General features: G+C 36.2%; 1 long non-coding RNA gene across 4 annotated transcripts in view; it reads left to right on the top strand.

Moving 5' to 3' along the window:
- The window catches only part of LOC310885786, a 246,893-nt gene that overhangs the window by 147,437 nt on the left and 71,582 nt on the right, over positions 1 to 27,874 (top strand). Inside the window, exons 4-8 of one of the 4 annotated variants that reach the window (XR_014574976.1) lie at positions 984 to 1,108; positions 8,634 to 8,725; positions 14,793 to 14,876; positions 15,414 to 15,586; positions 19,401 to 19,924. This is a non-coding gene — a long non-coding RNA (uncharacterized lncRNA). Of the gene's footprint in view, positions 1 to 983; positions 1,109 to 8,633; positions 8,726 to 14,792; positions 14,877 to 15,413; positions 15,587 to 19,400; positions 19,925 to 25,511; positions 26,839 to 27,874 lie in introns of those variants that run through there. The other 3 variants (XR_014574977.1, XR_014574975.1, XR_014574974.1) reach the window with 3 other exon arrangements.

The following is a 27,874-nucleotide window of genomic DNA, read 5'->3' on the forward strand; positions in this document are numbered from 1 at the left end:
TCAAGTGAGTAAGGAAAATCACTTTAAGTGGCTAAGTGGAGTTAAGGTCAAGCAGGAAGAAAACCTCTTGTAGGGATTTTGTTGTAAGTGTAGGTGTCTCCTCTGCTTATAATTAGAAGTATTTTTTTGGGTTTCAGCTGTGCTATGTCTCGTGTAACGACAACCCTCATCAGAGTAATTTGACTGATATTCTTACTGGCCTTTGCTGCCCTACTGTAATAAATGTTCACTTGTGTGAGACACTGAGCTAAGTCATTTGTTCTTCTATGTCTGCGTAGCAGTGTGTTAACTAAGGATGATACTTAGTCAAACATTAGCAGCTTCATTACCTTCTTACAGGGATTAACTTTATGCTACACTGGTAGGGTTTTATATTTTTCCTGTGTATTTTAGAGTCAATAGTAAAATCATAAACCAGTTACACACCGTTATCCTCTCAGATATTTTTCAGTATGTAAGAATATCATCTTTGATAACACATCAGTGTCCTCCTTTTTTTTTTTTTTTTTTTTTTTCCTGTGGAGGGAATAAAACTACCCTTTCCAAATACATTTACCCTCTGCTTCAGCTTTAGTATTCCTTCAGAACAAGCTCACTATTAAGCAAAGCAGTTTGATTATAACCTTTTTTAAATAGGTCAATTTTAGAGTTATTTTTCCACAGGCATGAAGAAGAGGTGTAAATTACAGATCTTTAGCACTGATAGCCTGTAGCTAATTAAAATTAATTACAAGTTTAACAGATATTCTAAGTTATAAGGGGAAAAAATGAAAAGAACGATTCAAAAATGAAATACTAAACTCTCAGTTTAGTATTAAGTTGTATCTGGGGAGATTAAAAAGATAGATCCATATAGATATAGGTATTTATGAACAGTGGGATATGAGGAAATTCAGAAGGCAAAAGTAAATAGATAACCTGAAGGTAATTATAACCAAATGTGTTTTTGTTTTGTTTTGTTTTGTTTTGTTTTTCAAATTCAGAAATCCAAAGGAGATCAGAATGTGTGGGTGACCAGGATTCAGAGTCTTCAAATAATACAGCCAGAAGCATTGTTTGCTCAGGACAGCACTTCTGACCACATATCTCCAAAGTACTCTGAAGCTTGGTAAGGGAAAAATAATGATCCTTTACATCAGATTACAGTCCAGTCCCATGGTTATGGTAATTCTGCTGGTCTATAATATTTTGAGTTTAATCTCTAAATGCTTACAAAATCTCTGACAGCGCTTGTAATGGGATTTTAGTCTTTATGCTTCATTTCCTATTATGAATTTATACTCACTGTGTTTGATACCCTTGTAGAAAGCCTGTTGATACCCCTTCAGATGACACTGAATACTTTACATACTACCCATCCAAGAAAGAGATAAGGAAAGGAAGAAAACTTTTTGGGCAAACTGAGGAAAATCTACATTTAGCTATTATAATCTTATTTTTTTTTTCTTTTAACTTAGAATTTGAGCATATTTTGTGTATGTTAATTTGGAGTACAAAGTATCTGGGACCTAAATGCAATTTATAAATAATTACTAGATCTTCAGGAAACTGCTCTCTAGCAGTTAGAGTGCTGGCAAGCAAGGTTTTGAATCCTACTGCTTATCCTTTTGGGATTGCAATGAAAAGTTTGGCTAACTAATCTAACAAATCTTGCCACTGAGCCTCTGCTGCAAATGTAGGTGAAATTGAAGCAAAAAAATACTCCATATATTAAGGTTCAAAGTAAAATTGCTGATATATAATTTCCAGGTATTGAAGTTTTTTATATGAGCTGAATTTCAACAAAAAAAAGAGGGAGATTGTTTAACGGCACTGTACTCCACAACTGACTGCCTTTGAGTGCTCCAAGACTTCAGTTATTGATAAATTCAATTCTGTAGAAGTTATTGTAACTTCAGTGCTAACTATTACATAATTGTAAATAAATGCTTATAAACAGACTATAGCGAAATAATATCCATTACAGAAGATTACTGGCTTCTATCTGGCCATGAATGAAATAATCTATTATCTGAAATTATTGCAAGTAACTTATGTTTAAAACTGGACATACAAATGAGCATCTGGACATAGCTAAGGTTTTCTGTATGCAGCTGAGCTCTTGCAATAATATTTGAGAACACTGTTAGCCTTTTAGCAAGTGAGGTGACATAAAAATGGCTGGAAATTAAGGAACTGCTTGGAAATAAATGTTATTGTTTTTAAGAATAAGTAAAGTTAGGTTTGCATTGTGCCAGAGTGCAATACCTTAGGAGATATCTCCTTAGCATAAACCTTTGTGACCAACAAAAACATGAAAAATGTAATTTTTCTTAAGGTATATGTATAATGTCAAGCTGGTTTTGTTTTCATACTAGTAAAAAAAAAAAAAAGAATTCTGGCTGTCAACTGGATAAACAAATTTATTATTTTAATCGGTATTTCACACAAATCTGGATTTACTTAACTTGACAATTGCTAGGACAAAACCCTATAGGACCTGTGTACAAACCTTATATAGAATTTATTCAGAGTGCAAGCTGTTTCAACTTTGCTTATTAAGCTGCTTTTAATATCTGATCGTCACCTGTCCTTGTCATGATTTTGAGTTGTCCATGACTTTATTCTTTACTCGCTGTACTCTTGGAGAAAAAATTACCTTGCAACTACATATAAGTGAGTATCTAATTTGGAATATGAATATGGATGTGAATGTGAATATGGATATGTGAGTATGGAAAGAGTTGTGCTTAATGGTAATGTTAAAGTGACCACTACAGTGGCTCTGGCTGAGCCTCTGTGAACTTTGCCACAGATGTTTCTATGTTCAAAATGAGATAAGAAAATCCAGTACCTGTTCTGAGAAGTGGTTGTTATGCTTTCCTGATTACCTGAGAGTGTGGTAGAAATACAGACCTGAACATGGCGATAAATATGGGGAACTCATTACAGAATTTGTTTAGCCTTTCACTGTGCAATTCAGAGGATAAGAAGGGAAAGACAGAAAGGAGATCAGATGAAAGAAGTGGTTAGATAAATTGAATAGCAGATAAAGCTGAGGTTGATTGAGGATGCTAACTGTCAGAGAGATGATAATTGTCCTTTCCAGGTTCATGCTCTAGGTAGATCCACGTGGTTCTAAAAATACATAAAAAACAAATAGAGAGGGACCCTGCTGAGTAGGTAGAAGTTGGTCTTCTCTGAAAGCAAAAACTGCCTGACAATATTTCTTTGTCTTTTCCTTCCTCTCCAATGTTCCTTAGAGATGTGAGGAATTCTGTATGTTTAAAGCAACTTAACTGGTGGAGGATACTCTCCTCTGACATACCTGAAATTTGTGTTCTTTAGAATCTTCAGTCTAAGAAGTTGGAGAACGTTTACTCCTTTCCTGTCTGATGTTTCTGAAGGAACTAGGAAGGCTGCTGTGATGTGATTTCAGTAACAGCAATCAAAATAATTCCTGAATACTACAGGACTGTCATGGAGGGATAGTTTTCATTTCTGCAGCCCTTCACATCAGCTTTTGATATCTTCAGATCAAACTAGATATTTTGAAGTTCCAAAATGAGGCAAGTGAGGAAAAAATGTGTGGCAATTTATAAATGGCACACTGCAATTACTGTGGTTTGGAGAACTAGATTATGTAGACTGGATTTCTCTTAACTCTTTTCTATTGAATTCCCACTCTTGTGACATTTTCTTGTCCCTTATAATTCTTCCTCTCACTTTAATTATTCACCCTTCATTGATACATATTTCTATGGCTGGTAAAAAGAGACAAGAGAATTGATTGGCATGACACCCCTGAGGCATTTAAACCAGCCTGTTGCCTCCAGACTGGCAACCTGTCATAAGCTTAATATTTCATGTATAGAGAACATAATAGCACTGTAAAAACAACACCAAACTTCATCAGAAGTTTGCAGAAATGCAGCTTTGCTAAACTGCTGAAAAGATCAAGTGGAAAGCTCTCTGGGAAAGTAATATTGACCCAATAATGTTAAATTTAAATTAAATCCATTATTGTGCAGGAATAAATGAGAAATCAGAACAAAACAAAAAGTTCTGGGAAAGTCAGACTCCACAAGAAGAGTACAGAAAAATACTGCTCACAACCTTAAATTGGCAGTGGAGGATTATATAAAAACAGATCTGTAAACCAACATTTGTTAGATGATACAAAGAGGTTCTAAGTCTAAAAAACATAATGTAGGGATGGTGTTCTCAATGTGTTGAAAATATAAAGTTTTTGATTGCCAGAAGGAAATGCAGCATGACCAACTGAGATGAAGCCACAGGGCTCCATTATGGTTTCTCCATACATGATTGCCAGCAACTCTCTCTATCTGTATGTAGTTTTCTCTTTTGATTGTCCAGAGGTAATATTATTTGAGGTATAGATTTCCTGTTCATTTGAGGATTGCATCATAAACATAAACAACCATGGAAGTATAAGTGAGGGACTGAACCTTACATGGTCACAATAGGGCATTATGCTACATAACATTGATTTGACCTCTATAACTTGGTGTTCAGTGGTCTACATCTGTTACAACACAAGGACCATCACTAATCAAAGAACTATATATATAATATGGACTATATATAATGAACTATATATATATAACTATATATATATAGTTATATAATATGAACTATATATATAATATAAGGAGCACAAGGAATAAAGCAATGGAGTACAATGCAAGTGGCAAAATGCCCCAAATGGTATGAGTGTTGCTGGCATACAGAGGGCTTTAGACTGCAGAAATAATTTCAGGGTAACCTTGAAGGCAAGTTTGTCTGTAGTTGAGACAGTAGTTCCATTAACATTTTACACATTCAGAGGATAACCCTCAGAAAGATCAAGAAGAGAAAGTAACATGTTTGTATATGTGGTCACTTAAGTTGTTTATAGTGCTGACACATAAAGAAGAAACAGTGGGGCGAGTCATCCACCCTGTTTTCAACGTCTGCTTTAGAGCGAGATGAATGCTGCCCCAGAAATTTCTGTTTCTGTCCCTGTGTGAAGGCAGCGTGGGTAGCTGGCTTGGGTACAGGCAGCTCCAGATGGATTGCATCTCCAGTGATTTGAATACAACACAATTCCCCATACCAGAAAGCAGAAATTATTCTACAATTGGAGAGTACTACACAGTACCTATTGGATCAGAGATTTAGTACCAGCAAATTTCATGCGAACTCTTGGACTGATAAAATAGCCCAGTTTGTTTTGTGAGACAGTATTCACATGCTAAGCTTTTTATCATCATTGCTTCTAGCTCTACCCAAAGTTTTTTTACCAGACATTCAGCATCTCAGGTTTCTGCTATACAGTGGGGGTACCAAGATGTTTGAGTGTAAGAAATTACCACAAATGTCCAGAGAAGCCAGTACTGAGAATTACATAGAATAAGAGTACAAAGCGATACTGTGGTAAGGCTACTGGCTGCTCCTCAGTTCTCAAACCCATTTTTTACTTTTTTTTTTTTTTTGGTATTTTAATAAGATTAAGAGCAGAGTATGTGTCAACAGTATTTTTGCCTGTTCTTATATACATTCTTGATGTAGCACTTACTATTCATACTTTTCTTTAAGCATTTTCTAAGTTTGCATGATAATAGCTTTGCGTGCTTGAGGTTTTTCGAGACATGTATACCTACAGACTTCATAAATCTTGGAAGCCTTTTTTCCTTGATCCATGTAAGTCACTTTTGGCTGTACTGGTTTTATCATCAACCCTGTGATGCTCTATCCCTTCTTTGATAGTCTCAGGGAAGAAATAGACACATTATTGTGGGTAAGGAGTCACCATCAAGAAACCTTATTTATGGCAGTTGAAGTACAGTACATAGAGGGAATTTTCACTTTTGTATGACCCTGTTATTCTAAAAAGAATCTCTTAAAAACTTAAAGACTTTTGGTATCTTAAAGATTTTCAAATCCTTTTATGCATATAACTAAATATATAATACTTCTTACCATACCCACACTGTCCAACTACACTGAAGTCAATAACTGTTGCTGAAAAGTCTGTTTAAATTTGCTAATCCGCTTGTGCCATGTGCAATAATGGACATAAAGTTCTCTGTGGAGCAAGAAACTAGTGTTTTTCTCTTGACATTAAAAATGGAAATCCTATTATTACTAGTGATATTAAATGAGCGCTTTTACACTGAGCTAATGCAAGATGTTTTGGTGCATGGAAAAAAAAAACACTATTCATTTAAAAGGACTGTTTCATTAAGAGAGCTGATAGGTGGGCTTGACCGTATATTTTAAGTACTACTTAATTACTGTATTCTTTATTACACAGCGAACAATGCTATCACTACAATACATTAGACTCTCACTAATTCTCACAACCCACTTGGAGAATTACAGAGGTTTACAGAATTTTGTGAATTAGCAAATAAATGAGCAGGCATAATGAAAAGTTAAAGTTACTGCATCACAGTGTTTCTTTATCCTGAAAGGTATAATTTTAGCTATAACAATGTTTCATTCTACTAATAAATGTTGGTAATCTATTGTCAAGATAATGAAGTCTTACTAATGAGACTTCACTCTAGTTTCTGCCATCACCTGTACTTTTTAGACCAGTCTGTAGACTTATAGATCAGACTGGTCTGTAGATACTTTTTGTGATGATGCTTTTCCAAGATGTAACTTAAGGGGTTTACTGCATACATACTCAGATTTTGTCCTTGGTTACTTACATACTTTCGTGTTAACAGTGACAGAGATAAATCGGGAACAGAATACGTCCTTTTGATTTTTGGGAAGTGAATATAAAGGAAAAAGTTTGTAATGAATAGGAAACGAGGACAAATGTAACTTGGAGCTACAGTGTGTTAAAGTAGAAACGTCAGGAATCGTTATTTAAAAACTGAAAGTGACAGCTTTCCACTAAGCTGAAAACATGATATTAAATGATGTTTACGGATCCAGTACACATCATTCACCCTCTAAGGCCTAAGATGACTTAAAAAGGGTAAAAGTCTGTGTGCAGCTTCCAGTTAAGGAATCATAGTATCCCTACTTAGCACTAGGTCAAAGCACAGTATAAATACCACTGAATATTTTAGTATTGTTAATAACTAAGGTGAAACCGCTGCTGACGAATATTATGGGAGTTGGTGTTTATCAACTGGGGCAGCTAAGTTACTTAATGCTTTTCCCATTAGAAAGGATTCATGTGACCTTTTCTTTGAAGAATATTAATCCATGCAGTGTTTGCAAAATACTTATGCTGTTAGGTAGAGGACATCCAGTCTGTTTGGGGAGGCACTTTTGAAAGACCAAGTTTTCTCCTATCTTCAGAGAAGCAGCAGAGAGGCTGTTGCTTCTGCTAGAGTTAGAAGGCAGCAGGCAGAGAAAGCACCCACTCTCTCCTGCTTTCCATTCACAGTAATTAGTCCATTACCTGTAGCACTAATAGTTCTGGTATCTTTCAATTTTTTATTTAACAAAAATAATTTCCTTCAGTATAGCATCTTGTTTATGGAGTTATGCTCCTGATTACTGACCTGGCATTTGGCAAATCTAGAGCCTAATTTGAAGATCACAACTCTACCCAAACAAATATACACATCAACGGTATAGCTACTGTATACATCCAGTGTTGTAGCTTGTTTATTTTCCTATATATATTTTAAAAAGTAGAATACTGTGTTAAATGACAATATCAAGAAGACCTCAAGCATTTTCACAACAAAGCCATTAAAAAAAAACAACAGCAGTGATTGGAACAATTGTGTGTAATATTCAAGTATGTGCAGGGATTTAAAATATTTATAATTAGAACCTAGTGGGTCAGTTCTGAAAATCTAGGGGTCACTAGCATTATGGAAGCCCTTTTTTCATTCTTTTTCCAAATTATGTTTGCATTTGATCATGAAATGTTTTTACAGGAGTTCTAAAAAATTATTTAAGTTTGTTAGGATCTTGAGGAAGTGATTGTCATGAGATTATTTTTGTTTAAATGAGTTACAATGCCAACTCCAGTAAATGAAAGACAGGGACCATTCCAGCAAAATTGTTCCTTGATTCTGAGAGCTTGCAGTTTTGAAAAAAGATAAAAATCTTAGAGTGGAATCTAAACTAACCATATTTGTGTGAATTTGATGAACTTTGGATGTGTTTTTCTTTACTTATAAGTGGTAATGGAAGACTAACTTCAAAAACTTCAACTACTGCCACTCAGACAGAAAAATTCAGAGTTCATTTGATTATACAACTCAGCAAAAGGCAATCCAGTGTCAGTGCAAATTGTTGGTCTTCATAGATTGTGAGAAATTGGAGGAAAAAGGAGGAAATACCTTTTCCACAAAGGAGATAAAAACATACTTTCCAGATTCTTTAAAATTCTTCTGGACACAACTTAGTCAGAAATAGCCACATTATTTTTAAATTTATAAGTGACTTGGATTTCAAGGGCTTTAGCTGCATGTTTAGAGCACACAGAATACAATAAAATGTTCTAATAGTACATTTTAAAAATAATTATTTAAATTTTTTGAACTTTTTTGTTCTCTTAATGTTCTTTCATATGCATGCACATAATTGGCTTCCCACTATTTTTGGAACGTGAATTACAGATATGAAATACTCAAATATCATTTTTATGCATATAAATTATGCAATTTTTACAGGAAATAACAGCATAAGGCTATGAAAAGTGGCAGATGACCAATAATGCCAAAATATCAAATATCCAAACGAAAATCTCAACTTCTAGTGCAAGGTGAGACTTTTAACTGCATCTTCAACCAATAAAGTGTAAAGGGATCATGTTTTAAGTACTACTTTCTTCAAATATCATGAGCACGGATGGTTTGCAGTATTTCCCAAGGTACACAGAGAAGCCCGTCTTAATTCTTGCAGTGTGCTGCTTTTGTGGTAAAGCTTCCCAGAGATTTTGTCATGTGGTTGCAATATTAGCATTCACCTTCCACCCCACACTGGGTTTACATCTGGATAGTCTATAGTTGACTCTGTCCGAAAATTCCCCTGGGGGGAAAATTAAAAATAATAAAAAAAAAAATGAGTTAAATTGAAGCGAGAGCTTTATATTTAATAATAAGTCATTTTTGGTAACAGACCAAGATAATGTTCTGGTAATTTTAACAAATGCAAGTGAATGCAAGAGTCCGTGCAATTAAGAAATAGCAGTATAATATTCCATGAAGCATAAAAAAAGTGTCTCGGATTCTGCCATCTTTGTGGTGTGATGTTGTGTGGATAGTAACTTTGGTGTCAGGACCCAGACAAATTCTTTAGCTATGACTTTGAAAGGGATGTGTTACTGATCAAGCTGCACTAGCTGCAGCTCTGCAGAACTTACACCACCTAACCTTTTTCACGCAAAGAAGAGAAGCCGATGAGGCAGATGGAAAAAGTCATGTATTTTTTCAGCTTCCAAAATCAAGGAAAATATTTCAAAGACCACGTTTCCACAAAGCCAGGCCAGTTAAGAAAATATTTGATGACAGCTTGTTCTCTGTCTTTTAGTTTTTTTCCCCCTTCCCTGTGTAGAGGCAGTTCTGTAACAACAGATTCTGCCTCAGCAGCTTGGCTACTATTTGAAAGGTGAGCGAACTCCCTAATTAGGGAAACACAATTTCTACTTGCTGCTCTTCAGCATGGCTAGGGAAAGCAAAAAGTAAACAGAGCACAGGTGCCTGGTCACCCATGTGATCTATGATGTGAAGCATTATAATGAGAAGAGACCTGGCTTGCAAGGGAGATGTTCTGGCCCTTTTAATTACATCTCATGCATCAAGCTGGAGTTCTGTTGTCAGGGAAACCGTGCTGCCTCTCTCTCTGCTGAATAGCTGCCACCATGCAGTCCCATGCATTGCACAGAGACAACCCAGAGAAGGACCCAAACAATACATTATTAAATAACTTTAAATTAATATTAATTGCTTTGATTTGCCTGATATTATAGATTTGGCATTTACCTCCCTTCAGGAGAGGTAACCTAATGGTTTTCTCTGTGAGGACAGCTCTGTATTTTTAAAACAAAGGCACTGTTCTTTCAACTTCCATAATTTTTAGAGGCTATCCCTGTTCAGAGCTCTGAAGTTTGGCGAATGTACTTATAATTAGGAATGAGCTACCAAGACATCATCTGGAGTGGCTAGGGAATGCACGTATGACACACAGCTGTTCAGAACTAGATAGTGAGTTTAGATCTGTTTTATTTCATTTGTTTGTGTTCCGGTGACCTTGTAGAAATAATTTTGCTCACATTCCTAAAAATGCTAGGTGACTCAAATTTTGCCGGTCCACTTTGGACATCTGTTGCCAGCATTGCACAATAATAAGTAAGGTGTAAGGTGTGTAACTGAACAGACCATAAAGGCAAGCTTACTTCAGTCAGAAGTTGACAACCAAAGCTACGTTAGCTTTTGGTCAGAATTAAAGAAGAATCTTAAGACTGAGAGTCTGAAGACTTGCCTACTTTTGAGGCACTGAGATACCTCAATATCAGTGGTTGCTTCTAAAAGTTAAGGTTCTAATGCCTTCCTTTTACTGAGGATTAAGCATTCGTAACACTCCATTATTCAGGTTAACAGGACTTATGAGTGGTTCAACAGCTTTGTGTGTCTCTAAACTCCAACAAAAAGCAACAGAACTCAAAGCAAATCAGTGCAGCTGAAAGTCTAAGCCTCACTCTTTTTCTCTCATTCCATGCATCTAGTGTATAGAAATTGCAATATGTAATTTATATATTTTTATAACATATAAAATGTATATAATTTGCTGTTTATAATGCTGGAGTGATACAGGAGCTAGTAAAGAAATCCAGAATATCCAGCCATTAAAAATTGTTAGCGTCTTCTCTTCCCCGTAAAATCTGTGCATGTTTGAAAAGGGATAACATATATATGTCTTAGTATTCACAAGCCTAGGTAGAGCAAAATGCCTAATACAGATATGAGAGTTGCTGAAAAACTTAACTACCAGCTCCTTAAGCAGAGGAGATCAAGTCTAGTGTGAGATAGCCATCATCTTATTTTAGATGTTTTTCCAGAATAACGTAAAAAAGGAATGCAACAATACCTAAAAGCAACTTGGATTTCCAAAGATACTGTACATATAATTAAATTTCTTGTCCATTATTGATACGTATATTTTATGTCCCTTGTTCTTCTTTGTAGAATAGCTAGTGTGAAAAGAAAGCCACACCAGACTCCTCAAATTTATTATGTTAACACCAGGCTAACACAGAACAACCATCCTCAACAGCAGAAGAAAGAATTAAGCTTTGAATTAGTATACAGAATACAGAAACAGGACTACTGAAATGGGGAAAAATAATGGCTTGCAGTAGGCTTTGAAATGGAAATAGTGACACAAAAAGCTACGCTAAAAAATATATACAAACTTACTGAAACAAATTGATATTAAACCTGGTAATATTTCTAGGCCTACTGTAACCCTAACTCTATTATTATTATTACTATTATTGCCTTACAGTAAGGGTGCATTTACCCTGTTGGTCAGGTCTGCCTGGGCAGCCTTAGGACTTGTGCTGTACCTGGGACTTAGTTGCTCTTAAGAAGCCAGAAATAAGTTAATGCTCATTGTTTGGCTGCTTTCCAGCTGGTAAAGAAGAGAGGGGAAGCAAGTACACAACTTTCACGACTTCAGAAACAGGCTGAGCAAGAGAATGACTGGAGGAATTTCAACTCCCAGTTCAGCCATGAGTGCCACATGATCTTACTAATTCAAAAGTATCATGGTTCAGCTGCCAATGAAGTCTTAATATCATGGAAGGAAATTAATGGTATTTTTAAGTTGAGGCAGATTTTTAGACAGGACAAGGATTCAGAAATTAACAAAGATTATTCTCTGAAAAATATTCTAGTGAATTGTAAGTCTCCTTCAAATTCATTGCAATAAATTCTCTCTTCCATATACTTCAGGGGTCTTTACTTCAAGCTCTAAAAGAATCTGTAAGTTTTGCTTTTAAAAGTATTTGCATTTAAAAGTTAGTTGCTAACTTAACACAGTGTGCTGCTGAGACTGATACAGTTATTTTGAAAGCCCATGTGTACAAATCCCTGCTGTCTAGTGAGACACCTCTAGGTACTGAGGAATCACACAACAGATATTGTCTATATGTAACACCCTTCAGCTCCCCTCTTTAATATAGTGAAGGAACTAGAAGTAAGATCTTAAAGAGATCAAAAGGTCTTCTGGAGAAGTTTGGTATGAAGTTATTTCAAACAACTATCTTGAGATCAATATTTCTGCTAGTGGAAACGGAAGCCTTCTGGTAGTTTGGTTGGCAGTACAGAAAGTCATCAAAACAGACCAGAATAGCAGAAGTTTATCTCTCAGAACTGGAATTGTGTTCAGAGGCTTATAGAAGAAGTGTGCAAATAACTCTTTTTTTGATCAATAGCAAATGTAAACAATTTAAATAACAGGAAATCCAAAATTATTATTGCCCAATTATTTTTATCAAATTCAAAACCAATAATCTTCCTAAGCCCCATGAAGTAGTTTTCATTGTGAACCAAACATTTGATTTCAAGTTTTCAATTGTCTTAAAATAAAATTGGAGAAAAAAAAAAGTGTTGTGAATCACTGTTGCTAAAGTGACTATTTTACCAATTTACTGTATGATTTGGAGTATATTATTTAACCTCAGGCCACCATTGGTAAATTTGGATTAATGTCATTTCTCCACTTTAAGCAGACAATAGTATTTGTGCATTTTTCAAATCTTATGCAAATAATTCCATCAAAAATTGTAAATGTATTACATTAGGGAAGTCTGTTACCTCCCTGTACATAGAAGAAATGTAGAGAAGTTCCCAAAATAGGCATTTGAAAATAGATTAAATAACATAATTTGCTTCTCCAGATTGACTGGACTATTTTGTTTATTTTTATTCCAATATTGAAGTTTGCTATAAAGTGGTATAAAATGGTTGATAAAGCCATTTGCCTACTGTAATGTGCATAAACAGAGCAAGAAATGCAGTCAGAGCAGACAGAACAATTAAAAAACACAAGGCAGATTCCCTGTATTGCCAGATCGGTGGAATCAATTTTCCCCTTTCCAGAGTATCTTCTTTAGTTGCTGAAAGAAATATATGTCAAGTGAAGAAGCAATAGAAGCCAAGCTGTTAAAGGCTGCTTGCAGACATCACTTTCAAAATCACTCAAGTAACCAGCGGAACTGCCTTTGGTCCTGGCTGTCTGAAGCTAATTGCATGCTTCTCTCTTATGTGTACCTTTCATACTAAAAATACATAAAAGATCAGTGAGTATGTCCTTTACTGATGGTGTGGATGAATGAGGACTGAAAGTGAAATAATGCTTGTAAGGTCTTTGTCAAGTCTTGGATTTTCTTTCTTCGAACATCTTGCACAAAATCCAAAGAACACAAGATTGTTTTTTTAAGAAGTCTTACTTCAAATCTGACCTGAGATATACATTATCCTAGCCTTATTAATACCTTTGACTTAGGTTTGAATAAAGCAAGGTTTGGACCATAAAATTATTTAATACAAATTCCAGAAACGTGGCTATATACAACCACTGATTTTACACCTGCTTCACAGTGTTATGCAGTTGCTAGCTTCTCTCTCTGTGCTGACAGCCTTTTATTTCCCCTTGGAAAGTGTTTCAGTAGCTGCACATGGGATGGGTAGTCTCTCAGCCACTCATCCATTGTTTGAATGTGTTAAAGCAGTCTCTGTTCTTATCCTACTGCCTCAAGCACGGGGAAGACTGAAGTTGGGGATTGCAGTGTGGTTTTTAATATATTTTCTGTTTACCAAACCTCCTCCACTTTCTAGAAGGTCTCAGATTGACCTTCCACTGCTGTCTTCTGTTCTTGTGCTTATGCACTTTCCCTGGGCCCTATGGCTGATGAGGAAGGAGGACACTATTGTTTCCTCCAAGGAAGGAGGTTTGTGGCTTTTGTGTTTTGTAAAAGACAATGAAGTATTTTATATGTTAATTTATTATTTTAAACCTTCATTACTCATCACAGGAGACTTGAATGATTTCCAGATTCTCCTATAGCTAGTGATAAGTTAGTTCGTTCGTTGCTCTGAGACAGCTGCAAACTCAGAAGAAGATACGAGAGAAGTAACTTAAAGTATTTCTTCTGTCATGGGAGTATGACTCATACACTTTTATCTGTACTTACAATCTTGCCAACATTTTTTGTTAAAAATCTTCCTAGGAAAAAAGATGAATGTACAAATACTTCTGAAGTTTTAAAGTAAATTTTAATAAATCATTTTAATAAATAATGTAATATTTAAAGCTTAGGTACAAGGGGGAAAAGACAGTAATTTCTATGCAGTGTCTTCTGCAGTTCGTAGTACAAAAAGTATGCAAGGTACCATGCTTTTTCTTCAGGATTTCAAGCCTTCTCACAAAGGAACAATGAGGCTTTGTCCTTGTGGATAGGTACTGGCCATGCACCTGAGACTGTTTATCATTTTCTGTCTTAGCTAAAATCATATAATCTCTCTGTTTCTGAGTTTTCTTATCAGAAAAGAAAAAAGGGTGGGTTGAGGTTAGGTAATTAATCATAGTGATACTGCTCTGATAACTACTAAGTACAACATGATGGCTAAATATTTATTTTTTCTATTAATTCATTCTAAGACTATTGTCTTTCTTGTTGCTTGACAGTTGTCAATGACTAAAAGGATTTTATTCAATCTATTTGTTCATAATCATCTGCAATATGGGATATGTGAGGAATCAGAGACCTAAAAACAATTTATGAATATTTCTGGCTGTATTTGTTACTGAGATGCAGTTTGTTTCAGTTTCCTGCAGGCACAGTAACGTGATGTTTTAGTGAAGGGGATTTGGCTGGGTTTCTGGATTTAGTCCTGCAGCAGGGACAAATGGTATGTCTAAAATGCTAGGACTCCATAGGAAGAATTTGTTTTATTGTACTTGTACTTTAAAAATCTTGTCTTCATTGATTTGGGAAAACAAATGTCACTGATTTTCAGTGGACCTGAATTCTGAAATCACTTGGGTAATTCTGGAAACTTCATTTCTACAGTGTAATAAAAAAACAAACAAACAAAAAATTTTAAATCGTAATTGAAATATATCTGGCAATGCTGCTTCCCCCAGGGTATGACATAATGATCACACTGCCCTGCTATTTAAAGGCTTGCCATAGTCCAGACACTCCATTCCTTTGTGTGACAGTTGTATCTCCTGTCTGTATTACTCATGTAGTCTATAAAATATTCAAGCAGCCTATTCTTTTGTGTAATGTCTGATGCATGGTAACTCAAAGTTGACCCTGCAGATGCTATTATAAAATATATATATATTTAATAGGATACTATGCCAGCAGTGTTCAGTGAGAAAATAGAAAATATTTGTATTCCCAACTCTGAAATGGCACTTGAAAAAATTTCTATCTTCAGTTTTCTTTCAGGAACAAAAAGTCAGCCAGTACTGTTGCATCCATTGGCCTGATCTCTCTTGAAATGCATCCATACAAGTGTGTTCTAAAACTGAAGAATAGTCTGGAAGCAGCTTAATGGGCAATTATTTCTATTTTGATTGTGTACTACACTCATCAACATCATAAGAAATCGTAAGTCGTACCTGTAGCATCTGGTAGATCATGTAGCAGTCCTCTAGGTGAGCTGCACAGGCTAGCTCTAAAATACCTAGTTCAATCACAGGCTGTGCTACCTTCAAATCAACACAAATGCTGGATACTGCCAGGCAAGTCTTCAGTCACTACAGGTCTCAGCACTGCAATCCATACTGCATTCTGTGCTGCAAGTCATTTTTATCAGGGTGTTTGGTAGAAATAATCATGAAATAATCATGTACCTTATGGAAAGCCTAGGTGTTGTTCATGGACACTTTCTTTGAAGAGCTGTAGAAGTTAGTTAACAAAGTTGGTTTCTTGGCAGAGAAGCTGCTTGTTGGCTTAACCTTTCTTACGTAATGGAAGAATATTTTAAGTTTACTAACACAGTAAAAGTACTGAAGAAAAAGAATATTAATTAAATGTTTGAATTCATGATGTCCTTCAAAATGTAGTTTTATCAAGAAAGAGAGACTTTGCGTTTAATATTACTGAAAATGGTTCATGATCACCAATACATTTAACCTGTGTAAGTGTTCTCCCATCTGAAGTTAATCATGATTTAGTTGCCTGCTTCTCAACTTTGTTGTTATAGTGATGTTTTGTCTGAAAGACCATACCAAGTACTTGGCAATCCTCTAATTACTCATACATTAATCTGTAGGTATTTAATATCTTTATGCTAGCATGAGTTCAGGTAGGACAGGGATCATTTCCTCCCCTCCATCCCCCACCCCACCCCCCCCCCCCCCCACCTCACTCCCCAGTTTTCTGTTCTGAGATTTTTGCAGAAGAGAGCAAAGTCAGTGTCCTGCCTACTCTTTATATTATGGAACACAGCACTAGGAAAGCTTTCCTTGTGAAGTTTCCCCACTCAGTAAGTCATAAGTCATAGTATCTGTACCTGAAAAAGTTTTTCTTAGTAAAAATCTGATTGAAATTGGCAAATACCCAAGAAGTATCTGAGGAGTCACTTTTTTCTTTCCCAGAAGTATACATGACTAGGTATATTTAATATACTAAAGTTGCAGAAAATTGAGTATTTTTTCTTCTTGACATCTAAGCAGCACAACACTACATCTGTTGTTTTCTGCCTCATTATTTGCACGCTATTCCCTAGCCCTACGGTCTCCTTCAGCATCATTGCTTTTGAGATTCTTCCCCTACTGGATGAAATGTTTTTTTCATTAAAAAGGATTATTGTCACTTAATATTTTTTAATAGGTGATAGTAAATAAATGTTCCTATGCAGCAATATACTAGATTTCATCTTCAAGAGGTATTTGATGTTATGGGGAGTAATGTTTGAACATTCATTTTACTGTGACTTTCCATTCTATAAAAAGTTAATTTTCTATTGCACGTAGTAGTAAAACAGAAGGGATGACAGCTTCTTTGTGTGTGGAAGGAAAAAATGTAGAACTGCTTGCCAATACTGGGGGATTACCCTGTGAAACTTTTTTAAATGACCCCAAAGAAAAAATAAGTGCAGTATTGCACTGTTGACTTTCCAGAAGCTTTTTATTTTATTGTCTTTTTACTTTATTTTATTGTCTTCACATTGTCCCAGATGAAACAAAACAAAATATTTTGAGTATTGCTGCTGGAACAAATTATTGTGAGTTATTTTGATCTATAGCTTATAGCACATAGATGCTCAACAGTACTTTTTGTGGGTGCTCTTATCCCATGGTAAATTCAAGGTAGCTCAGTGAAATTAGGGTAGGGAAGCCCTTCTACACAACAGAGAAAGAACACACACTGAGACTGCTTGTAGCAGAGTATCTGACATGCTGTAAAATTACAGCCTAGCTTCTTCTTGATAACTCATCAAGTTATTTCATATAGCCATTCCTGTAGCCAGTCCCTTATTTGCTCTGTACCATGATAATTTCCAGTATATGCAACAAGCCTTCTTTATCAAGATTTATGGCCATTGATGCAGCTCCACTTATATATTAAAGAGTGTAATATGTTTAGAGTATCTAGGAAAGATAAATCAGGCCACAGCAGGGGTGACAACACTGTGAGATTAATCTAAAGAGAATATTACTACATGTAAAGGACCAAATGACAGATACAAAATAGAAGAAACAAGCAAGTTTATAAGGCTGAACTTCCTACTCAGAAAATATATGTTGTCTCTACTATATGGAGGGAACTAATGCTGACTGCACAATTAAATCAATAACCAATTTTATAAAGTCCTAGCTGCACTCCTGTTCCATAAATCCATTAAGGGCAATAGCCCTACTCCTGATGTGGAGTGCTGCATGGCCCTGTCATCCAAGCCTGGCCAATGTGCTTCTTGGGGCTTTTTGGTAGCCACTGACAAGGATGGTACCTTTACAGCATGCCACAGGCAGTGTGTGAATAAAGCTTCTTTGCACACTTCTTTGTTCTTGTGAACCCCAGCTGGGACAAGATAGTACATAGAAGTTTAGTGGTCTGCTCCATGAGACTCTGTTGTTCCAATGCTGAGCTCTGTTATTTTTTAGATACTGAAGCTCTGCCAGTGTCACTGACTAAGACATAAGTTAGATGCACATACGAAGCTCAGAGAAGAATGGCAGGGCTAAGAGAAACTATTTAGCAATGAGTGGTGTTTAACAGGATTTTCTGGAAATGAACAAGGAAGGAAGCAAAGCATTCTAACATGTTCAGCAAGGGGGTAGTAAATATCACAGCTCTCTTAACAAGCTAGGCTATAGAGTACATGTATATGCTTTATAAATATCAAAAAATCTGCAAGAAAAACTCAGAATTGAAAAGATAATACATTTTAGAGTGTTTATGCATCCATACTATCAAATAACATAATTCCCTGTTTTACTCCAGGTTCCTTGGTTGTCCATACTTCAGGTATATCTCTCTTTCAGAGATCTCTTTTGGACTGATACTTTTTGTCCCTCTGAGACTGAATTGTGGGAGCTGGTTAGCATGAGGGACAGCATCTGACAGACCCTGTGGGAAAGCAATGTCAGGGTGGAAGCCTGTGCCTGCACAACACTCCAACACTCTCCCATGGGGCCTTGTACCCTCAGATAAACCTGTTCTGTTTATTTCTAGAAAGTTCCTGTGCCACGCTTGTTCCCCATGGCGTGTAACACATATCCTTGGTGTCACGTTGGAAAGGAAAAGTGCTGTTCCAGTGAGCAGCAACACAGCCCTCACATTACTATGAATTCAAGAAATACAAAGAAATCATAATTACTAGAGACAGGGGTTCACCATAGAGAGCCAAGAGGACACCTGGATGAAGTGCTACACTGTGTGAGCGCAAGTTCTCTGATCTAAATGGAGCTATCCCTGAACAGTGTGGTGATGAACCCTCACATCTCCTATCATGGTGGCTGCACGATTGGCATATGGCTGCAATCTGTGCAACGTAGTTTGTCCTTCTGCATACGAGTAGTTAAATACTATTTTCCCCCATGCTAGCCAAGAGGATTTCTAGGCTGTTGAGGGCTTACTTCCAGGAATGAAAGTATATTTTTTTTCAATGAGTGCTAGAAGTTGAGAAGAACAAGAAGGTGTTCAGTGAGAGCAGAAGGGAGGGGTGAAGAAGAGTAAGAACAGAGATGGTAAACTCTATACCCCTTTTACACAAGTTCATAATAAATCATTCCCTAAGGGAGCTGAAAATAATCATACAATAATGAAAAGGTTTAAAAGAACAGATTGGCTCATATGTAATTTTAAAAGCATTTTTCACAAGATAACATGAAATCAGCTTCCAAAACTAAAATTAGATCAAAACACAAATATGCATTGAAGGTGTTTTTTAACTTTATTTTTTTTTCTAATACAGCTGGCATTATTCGATGCAAGAAACAATCTACAATTTATCAGATCCTGCAGAAGTATTGATTGAATATTTTTGTTTTAAGATTCATCCTCATGGAGTGAAGCTGTTTATATCACATTGTTAAACTCCTATATGGGAAGCTGTTTGGATGCTTTGTATTTTATTTACAAGCAGGTTAACATCTGACATCGTCCATTCTGTGGGCTTGCCTCATACTGTGTTCCTATAAATTGAATTCAGGATGCATACCTTAGCAGAGCCCTGTGACTTTGAGATTTTGTCTCATAATATAACTGGGGGGGAAAAAACGTGTGCTTAAGGTTATGCCTGAACTCCTGCCTAGAACTCCTACCTCCATATTACTTGTAATACATTTTGAAATGAATTGTTCTTATTTTGTCCTCTGAATCAGTTCTTCAAAGGCAGCTGTGAGTTAACAAGATATTTTAAATGGAAAATATGTTGCCTGCTCCCTTGCAGCCTGTGATTTCAGACTTCCTACACCCCCTCTACATAGGTGCTGTTTGTTGTACAGGCAGACTAAACCTCTCTCGGTGCTTTCCCACATATCTGCTATTATTTGTTATTCCTATTTTTATTAACTGTCTCAGCATCTGCTGAATTGTAAGTCTTCCTACTGAATCTAACTGAGTCATTCAGTTAATCTTTGCACAAAAGAGAAGGTGGAGCCAGTGGCTGAATGCAGCCATCAGCCTTCATGACTCCTACAAGCTCCAGGGGCTAACTGTCTGTTGCACTCACTTGAGGCTTCAGAAACCTTTTCACTAAAAGTTTTTCTGGCTTGTAGCGATGAAAGAGAAGTAATTTTCAGAAGGTGTCTGTTCCATGCTGTCACATATTCTCAGTTCTTAATACTGGAGAATTTCCAGTTGCAGAACAGGTGGGATTTCTGTGGTAGAAGAAACAAGACTCAGAAAGGAATAGCACTTGCAAGACTGCAGAAATTATATATTTTTCTTCTTACTGAGCAGTAGCAGAAATAATGTATAGTTGCCCCCATGTTGAATGGCAGCAGATGTTGAGGTTTTACAGTACATCAGGTTTCTAGTTGAAAAGAAATTAGTTGCACAGACTTTGAAATATTTTATGATGGTCTGTTGATATTCATAAGGTGTAAACAACCATGTTTATCTTTGACAGAGAAGATTAAAACAAGCGTTATGGTGTTTAGACAATATTGTTAGAAAAAAAATCCAACTCAGGTTTCACTGTATAAGGAAGTTTGCCTCCTAAAAAAATGTTCTATTTTCTGTTATCTTCCAGTTCTGTCCATTCCCACCCCGTTCCTCATTGACAATCACCACCAGTAAAGCTATATACCTAGTGCTGTGCGGGCAAATAAATTATTTCTTGAAAAACTTATTTCAGAATTGATAATGAGTCCAGGCAAAATTTACAGAGAAGTTTCAAGTTTTAGGTAGAATATAAATGAAGCATTTTAGAAATGGAAAAAATGGTTTAGCAACATGGCAAATGCTGAAATTAACTGGAAGCTTCCGTTAAGTACATTACCAACATTTATGAAATGTTACCTTGTGTTCATATAAATTTATAATCAAAGAAACAAGAACTACTATGTCTGGGATTGCTCATGCCTCTCATTTTTTATCCTCCATTCACATTTGGACTGTTGAGGGTTGTTCTCATTCTTACCTAAGGATCCTTTTCCCTACTGCATAGACTATGTAGGTACTTACTGAGCCAGTGTAACCCCATGCTAACCTTGTGAAGGGGAATTTGAATGAAAGTCTTCTGTCTATTTCTGGAATATGTCCTGATTACTTGACACTACTTGTTTTGTTTTGTACCAGAAGACCCCAAGACATTTCACTGAAAAGAATAGTCAGTGTGTAACTGGTGTTAATGAACAGGAGAAAATAACGAGCGTTTTCCCTTATGTCAAAGGTAATGTTACTGTTCTTGGCCACGTTCTAGTTATAAATGTCAACCCTCTGTTATCTGTCATACTGTTTAAAAGTTAAAAGTGCAAACTTGCAGAAAATTGCAATCAAGATTTGCAATAAGGACTATACCTTTTTGTAAAGTGCAACTTGCAAAACTGAAACTGTTCTAGTCAATGGAAACACAATGGAACATGATTTATATAGGAACAGAGGTGAAATTGATTATTTTTTTTTTAAATTACCTGTCTTTATTTAGAAGTTTACAAATGCACAAAGGAAGCAGGATGAATAAGAATAGAATAGCCCTCTTAAAGGAAATTTTTTGCCGTTTTGGAGAAGTGACTCATATGTTTCCTCCTTGTCAATTCTGCTTATTTCCAAAGATATTTTCCTAATGTTAGCACTTTCAGATTTCTTCCACAGTTTCCGTCCATATATTACCAGTAATGGAAAATTGCATCTTTTCTAAGTTGCTGTCATTCTCTGGTAACGCTTGACAAATAGTCTGTGTTACAGGAACCCACCAATTTTACAGAAAGAAATCACCAGGAGAGGGATAGGACATAGATGTCCCAACAGCATGCACTTGGTTACTCAGATTAGTGGTAGGATGGATGCTATTCTATTATCATCAACAATGCAAATTAGATGTATTCATGTCCCATCAATACGGGAAGATAGAGTTTTGCAAGGGGTGACTCTGTCGTAATCTTCTCCCTCAATACTCTATATAGTGTGCGTGAGCTTTTGTTTTCCTTTTGTGACTCAACCAGAAGCTCAGATGGCAAATAGAACACATTTCAAAAAAAGAGAATTTTAAGCAAGTTCAATAACGTGGAATATAAAGCTTTTCCAGTTTCAGCTATATTAAAATGCAGGAAAACTGAGCACATATGTTGGAGTGCATTTCTTCACTTCCCCATGTGGGCATGATTAAATTTCACTGTGAAATACAGGCTACTAAAAATGATGATGTTTGTTATCCAACAACATATTAAAGTTACATCCCCTTGAGGTAGAGCTCCAGAATACAGAAGTATCTGGATCCAGCTGGGGCAGGTAGGTGGGGTGGGGAGGGGGATAAGCAGACAATTTTTGTGGCTTCTGTAGCAGCTGTGACAAATGAATGAGGCTCCATCCTACAGGCCATTTTCACTTTATCTTTTCTCCTGGGCTACATATCTCCGTCCTAATATTATCATCATTTATCACACCTTTAATATTCATCTCACTGGCACAAAGCTTTTGGATCACGGACCTTACATCCATAACTGATTCTTCAACAGGCCATCTGTGACTTCTTTCTTGATAAGATATCTAAAAATTCAGAATTCAGTTCCTTGACTTTCATTTTTATTCATGCCATTTTCTGAAAAGGTCTCTGACAATTTCTGCTCATTGATCTCTGTGCTACTTATATTCATTCTACAACTATACTGTGTGATTTTACTAAACAAGGGGGGCTAAATCATTTTTCTACCTTACTTTGTAAATCAGAGGAAAATAAGCTGTACTTGGTTAAGATCTGTTAACTTTCATCTGAAAAGCTAAAGTAACGCTTTGCATCAAAAAACAGCATGCCTATATTCATGGGCATTTGCAGATACTATTTTTATTACATAAATACATAAAAGAAAGCAGACACTGGAGCACCGTGTTGCAGGCAATGAATGCATGCATATGGAAATGAGATTTTTCCTCCAATTCCAGGCTTCACACTTCTGGAATTTATCAAGAACTGGTAATAGATAACACAGGTTCCCTGAACCATGACTTTTCTCCCAAGGCAGCTGTGCTGCTTTACTGGGAAGTTTGTCTAGCATGGAGTATTTTCAGGCCTTGCTTTTCTCCCTGAGAGACTCCCCCTCTCTGAGGAGCAAGCCTGGTGGGATCTCACAATGGCACAGCATGTCGGGCTGTTGGACAGGAGTCGTGGGCAGAACAGCCATCGCTTCTCCCTCCAGCAGTCACAAGAGTGGTCCTTCTTATTTTGAGACATAACAGAAGTGCAATGCATGATCTCCCTTAGAAGATCATTTTAACGACACGGATCATTAGCCTTCCTTTAATTTCTCTTGCTTTGGAGTAATTAAGAAGTTTAGCATATCACGGGGTTGTCATTAGTACGTAGAAATGTTTCATGAATTTATTGAGTGATGTATCAAGAGCAATTTCATACATAAGGGAGGAAAGGTTATTTATTTCTTCCATGGAAAGAGCATCTTTGATGGCTTCTTAGGACTTGGTTCTGTGGCCATTGTGCTCTTTGCAGAGACAAGTAAATGGTCTATTACAATACCATCTGCTGTGGCACTTTTTTGTCTTTCTCTTTTTGTGTAATGCAGGAAGAAATGTTTGATAAATGACATTATTTTGATAAAATCAAAATCTGAGCAGTAAATTAGCTGGAATTAAAGTCAGACAAGGAACACTGGTTTTGTCAGCACAACCACTTCTTTTGCTCACTCGTATTTCAGTCTTTTGATCTATAAGAAATATTAGTTGAGTAAAATATTTTTAAAGGAGATCCAGATAAATACAGCAGCGTGAGCAGGATTCTGCTGAAGGTGATTGCTGTTTAGATTACTGAATGTTGTTATTTCAAAGTTTACATAAGGTTGCATTTATGATTGATTACTGGCTATGTTTACTGAAGAATTTCTTTCAAACATACTTGTTTATTTCTGCTTTCCCTGTGGAAAACATCTGTACCATCCTTATTGTGGTAGTTTAGCAGTTAGTATGTACATAGTGCTATCTGGACAGGACGTAAAATGTAAATGGTTGTTTAAATCAGAAATCCTCTACTGTGTGATAGGGCAATGTCCTTTTAATAGATAATGAACATTTTCTGTAGTTCAAATGACAGATCTTGCACATTTAGCACAGATGTTAAAGGCTTTCAAGAAACAAAACTGTGAGTGCTAATCTCAGTTCATAATAGGATGGTTCTATCTATCCAAAATCAGGAAAACATAGAAAACTGGGAGAAAGGTCCAACAGGATTGTGTAATTAGTAACATCTGCAGGCTCTCACTTCCTCTCTGATTTTACCCTAACTTCCATCTCATATACTATCAGCTGCAAATCTGTGGCAAGAGGGGAAAAACGGTTTCTGGCAGGAGTTTCAGTGTACAGACATCTCAAGGACAGAGGTGGAATGGTTTAAACATTAGCTCTTGCTTGGGGCTGTGCCTTGGGGTACAATCGAACCCTTTAATTGCACTAGAAATATTTTCAGATACTCTGTCTTAAAAGTAGGGTAAGAAGCCTGTCTTGGTTCCATATTTCATGATCTCTGCAATTTACCACTCTAAGCAATGCTAGTAGATCTTATAAACACTGGATGCTTTTGCAGAACATGAAAAAAAACTAAACAAACACTGTGATGGATTTTCCTGCCAGATACTTAGACTGTTCAACAGAATTTGATAAGTCAGTACTAACAGGCCTTAGAGGATAAATAAAGTTCTCTCACAAAATGAAATTACGGACTTAGGTCATTTAAATTAGCTCTATAGTGAGGTAAAGGGACTTTATTCAATTACCTTCACTTCTGAAATATACAGCTTTGAAACTGAGCTTTTGCTAATATGTATGGATGTGCCTCCTGAGATGAGGAACTGACTGCATGATATTCACTTGTATTGTATTTATGTTTAACTATATACGTTCCTATTGTTCCGTAACTTATTTCTATGTTTTATTCATGACCTGTTTTGCAGACAGTTTTGCAAGTATGCAAAACGTGCAAATGCTTTCTTTGGCCCTGAAACTAACTGGCTGCTGTCAGTTTCAGATCAAATAACTAGTTTTTCTTTGTTTTGTTTTGTTGTTGTTTTTACCATTTTTGTTTTTTGGGTTATTTCAGAGTAGACCTGTGTTATGCCTTGTTGATCTGTACTCAGAATATAAACAGTTTTGCTCAGCCATTGTAAACCTAATCCAGATTAGTTCAAATAAGCAAAGCCTATGTAAGAAGAAAAGTTATGTAAAGGTTTTATTAACACAAAGTTTCACCAAATTCTGACAGAATGCAAATCATTTACACAGCTTAAGATTCAGCATAGCAATTTTGTGGTAATCATAATATTCTGCCTCCTTAAAAGATCATCAAATGTATATGGCAAATATACGAAACTACTAGAAGAGGTGAATTTGAGAAAAGATTATATTTGTATCTTTATAGGTATGTGGAGACTTACTGCAAGGCTGATGCTGGCCATCAGTGCTTCCTACTAGACCCACTTAACATGTCAGACCTACAAAAGAAATCCTTGCTGTTTCCACGTGCACAGAATCTACACTGCACAAACTCTGGTTAACTAATCTTTGAGGAAGAGCTGTGTCTAAACTACATTCACTTTTTGGAAATTTTTAAACTTCATTAACAAGGTCAAAATATACAGAAGTGTCTCTTCTATCCTCACAGATATCTGTGAAGGGCCTGGAGATAGGGAGCAGCTTGCTCTTGCACCTACCTTCTGCTCTACTGTAATGAGCAAGAATGTCTCAATCCTGTGTTGCCTGAGTCACCAGATCCACATCCAGCAGCTGCCTGATTTTAAAGCATCTATTGCTACATAGAGGCATATTGACTCTAAGCATATAATAAGTATATTGATAACAGACGATAATTTGAGAAAATGTGCAAAATGAACAAGGGATGTAACTGAAAAGAATTTTCAATCTTGTTTGAACCCCCAGAACTAAAAAAGAAAACAACAAATTGATTCTATATAAAAGTCTTTGTAGTATGCTCTCAAAAGGATAGAGAAAAATACACTTTTATTGGCTCTGTCCCTGCTGCTGAATAAAATTTGCTCTTTAAGACAGTAGAAAACGATGTTCATTAAAGTCACTTTCCACAAAAGGAAATAGGTTTAGTCTATGGAGAAAGGAAAAGACACATAAAGCTCAAACTGATTTTGTGAAATATGCTCCATATTAAAAAATAAATAAATAAAATAAAATCCACACAAAACTGTAGCTAGTCTACACTTTGTTAACCATATGCTTCATCACTCTCAGACATAAGTGGCAGTTTCTTTCTTGCTTCTTGGAGACTGTTCAATAGTGCAGCACCATAGCGAAGTCACCGTTATGAAAACTTCATTATTTCTTCCAATGATGGTACCAGTGTGTCACAACATAGTATCATAATTAAAAACTAAACTTGTGTCAGCAGAAGAAAAATGAATGAGGAACACACTGATGCAGAATACCTTTATTTAATATTTATTACCTTACTAATTCATAAAGCCATTAAAATGGTTATAGCTATCTTTGTTAATATGTGAACTTGCAAGGTGATTCTGTATTGATGACAGTAAATACTAATAAAGATCAGGAAATGAATAACTAGGATGATGAAAACAGCTTTTAAAATCTAGGATTATTTATCTTCCCAATTTTAAATAAAGAGAAAATCTGACTATTTTTACTTTTGTATTTTATTTCTACTAATTATTGTACAAATTAAATTGAACATAGTGGAAAGAGAAATGGATAATTACTCAAAGGCAATTAAAGATTCTGAATCTGTATAGTAATTATGATTATTTTCTTTGGAAAATGAGAGTGCCATTTATCTTTAATGTGTGCTATGTAATTAAGGCCATATGCAATTATCTTTCTCTTACCATCCGCTTCCAATGGGAGTTGTTTTTTAAAATATCTGGCAAGAGTGAATGCAGTTGTATACAGTGGGACACTCTTATACATAAAGAATTTTTCAGTTGTTGATCATTGTTCAGCATGACTTCAGTATGCTTCCTAATTTGTTTTAATTTAGCGTGGACATGGCTGACCTCATGCCAGATATGTGATGCAGTCACTTCTCTAGCTCTTGTGTCTGCCCCTCTATTCCTCCCTGAATCCTCTGTATCTTACAGTATCCCTCAGTTTCTGTAGAATTATGCTGCTGCCCCAGCCAAGTGTCTACTTATGCCTCTGTGAAGCTGGACTCCATGTAGTCTTGCTTGAGAACTGTTTGAAAGATTGCTGTGCAACTCTCTGTTTCATTTCTGAGCAGCTTCTGTAGCCAGATAAGGAAAGGGGCAACAGAAGCTATATACAATGAAGAAAATTGCCTTTCAAAGTAAGTCTCACTGTTTAAGCTGGTAAAGAACTTTAGACTGCTGTCTCCCCACATTCTTTTTTTTCGTTGTCTGCAGATCTCTCCAGCCTGCTCCTTTCCTAGCTTATAGAAAGAGACCCTAGTTTCACAAAAACCGTTGTATGCAAAATTAAGTAGAGCTTGACTTCTGAAAGAGGTCACTGTAAGAGGTGCTCCAAGGCCTGTGATAACTGTTGGAAATGCAACTGTATTATTGGTATGCTTTGGATTGCACTGTATCATTGTATCAGTCATTGAACCATTTTGTATGGGCAATGCACAGAAAAACTGCACAGTCTGTTCTTGTGTCTCATACGCAGGCACAAAAGGAAGCATCCAGTGATATTCAGGTTCTCTTCCAGTGGCACGCAGCTCAGCCATTAGCAAGAGGTTGATCCCATATAAAGTCCCAGCAGTTGCATTTACTGCCCAGG

Source organism: Anser anser, assembly GCF_964211835.1.
Source record: "Anser anser genome assembly, chromosome: 1".
Lineage (NCBI taxonomy): Eukaryota > Metazoa > Chordata > Aves > Anseriformes > Anatidae > Anser > Anser anser.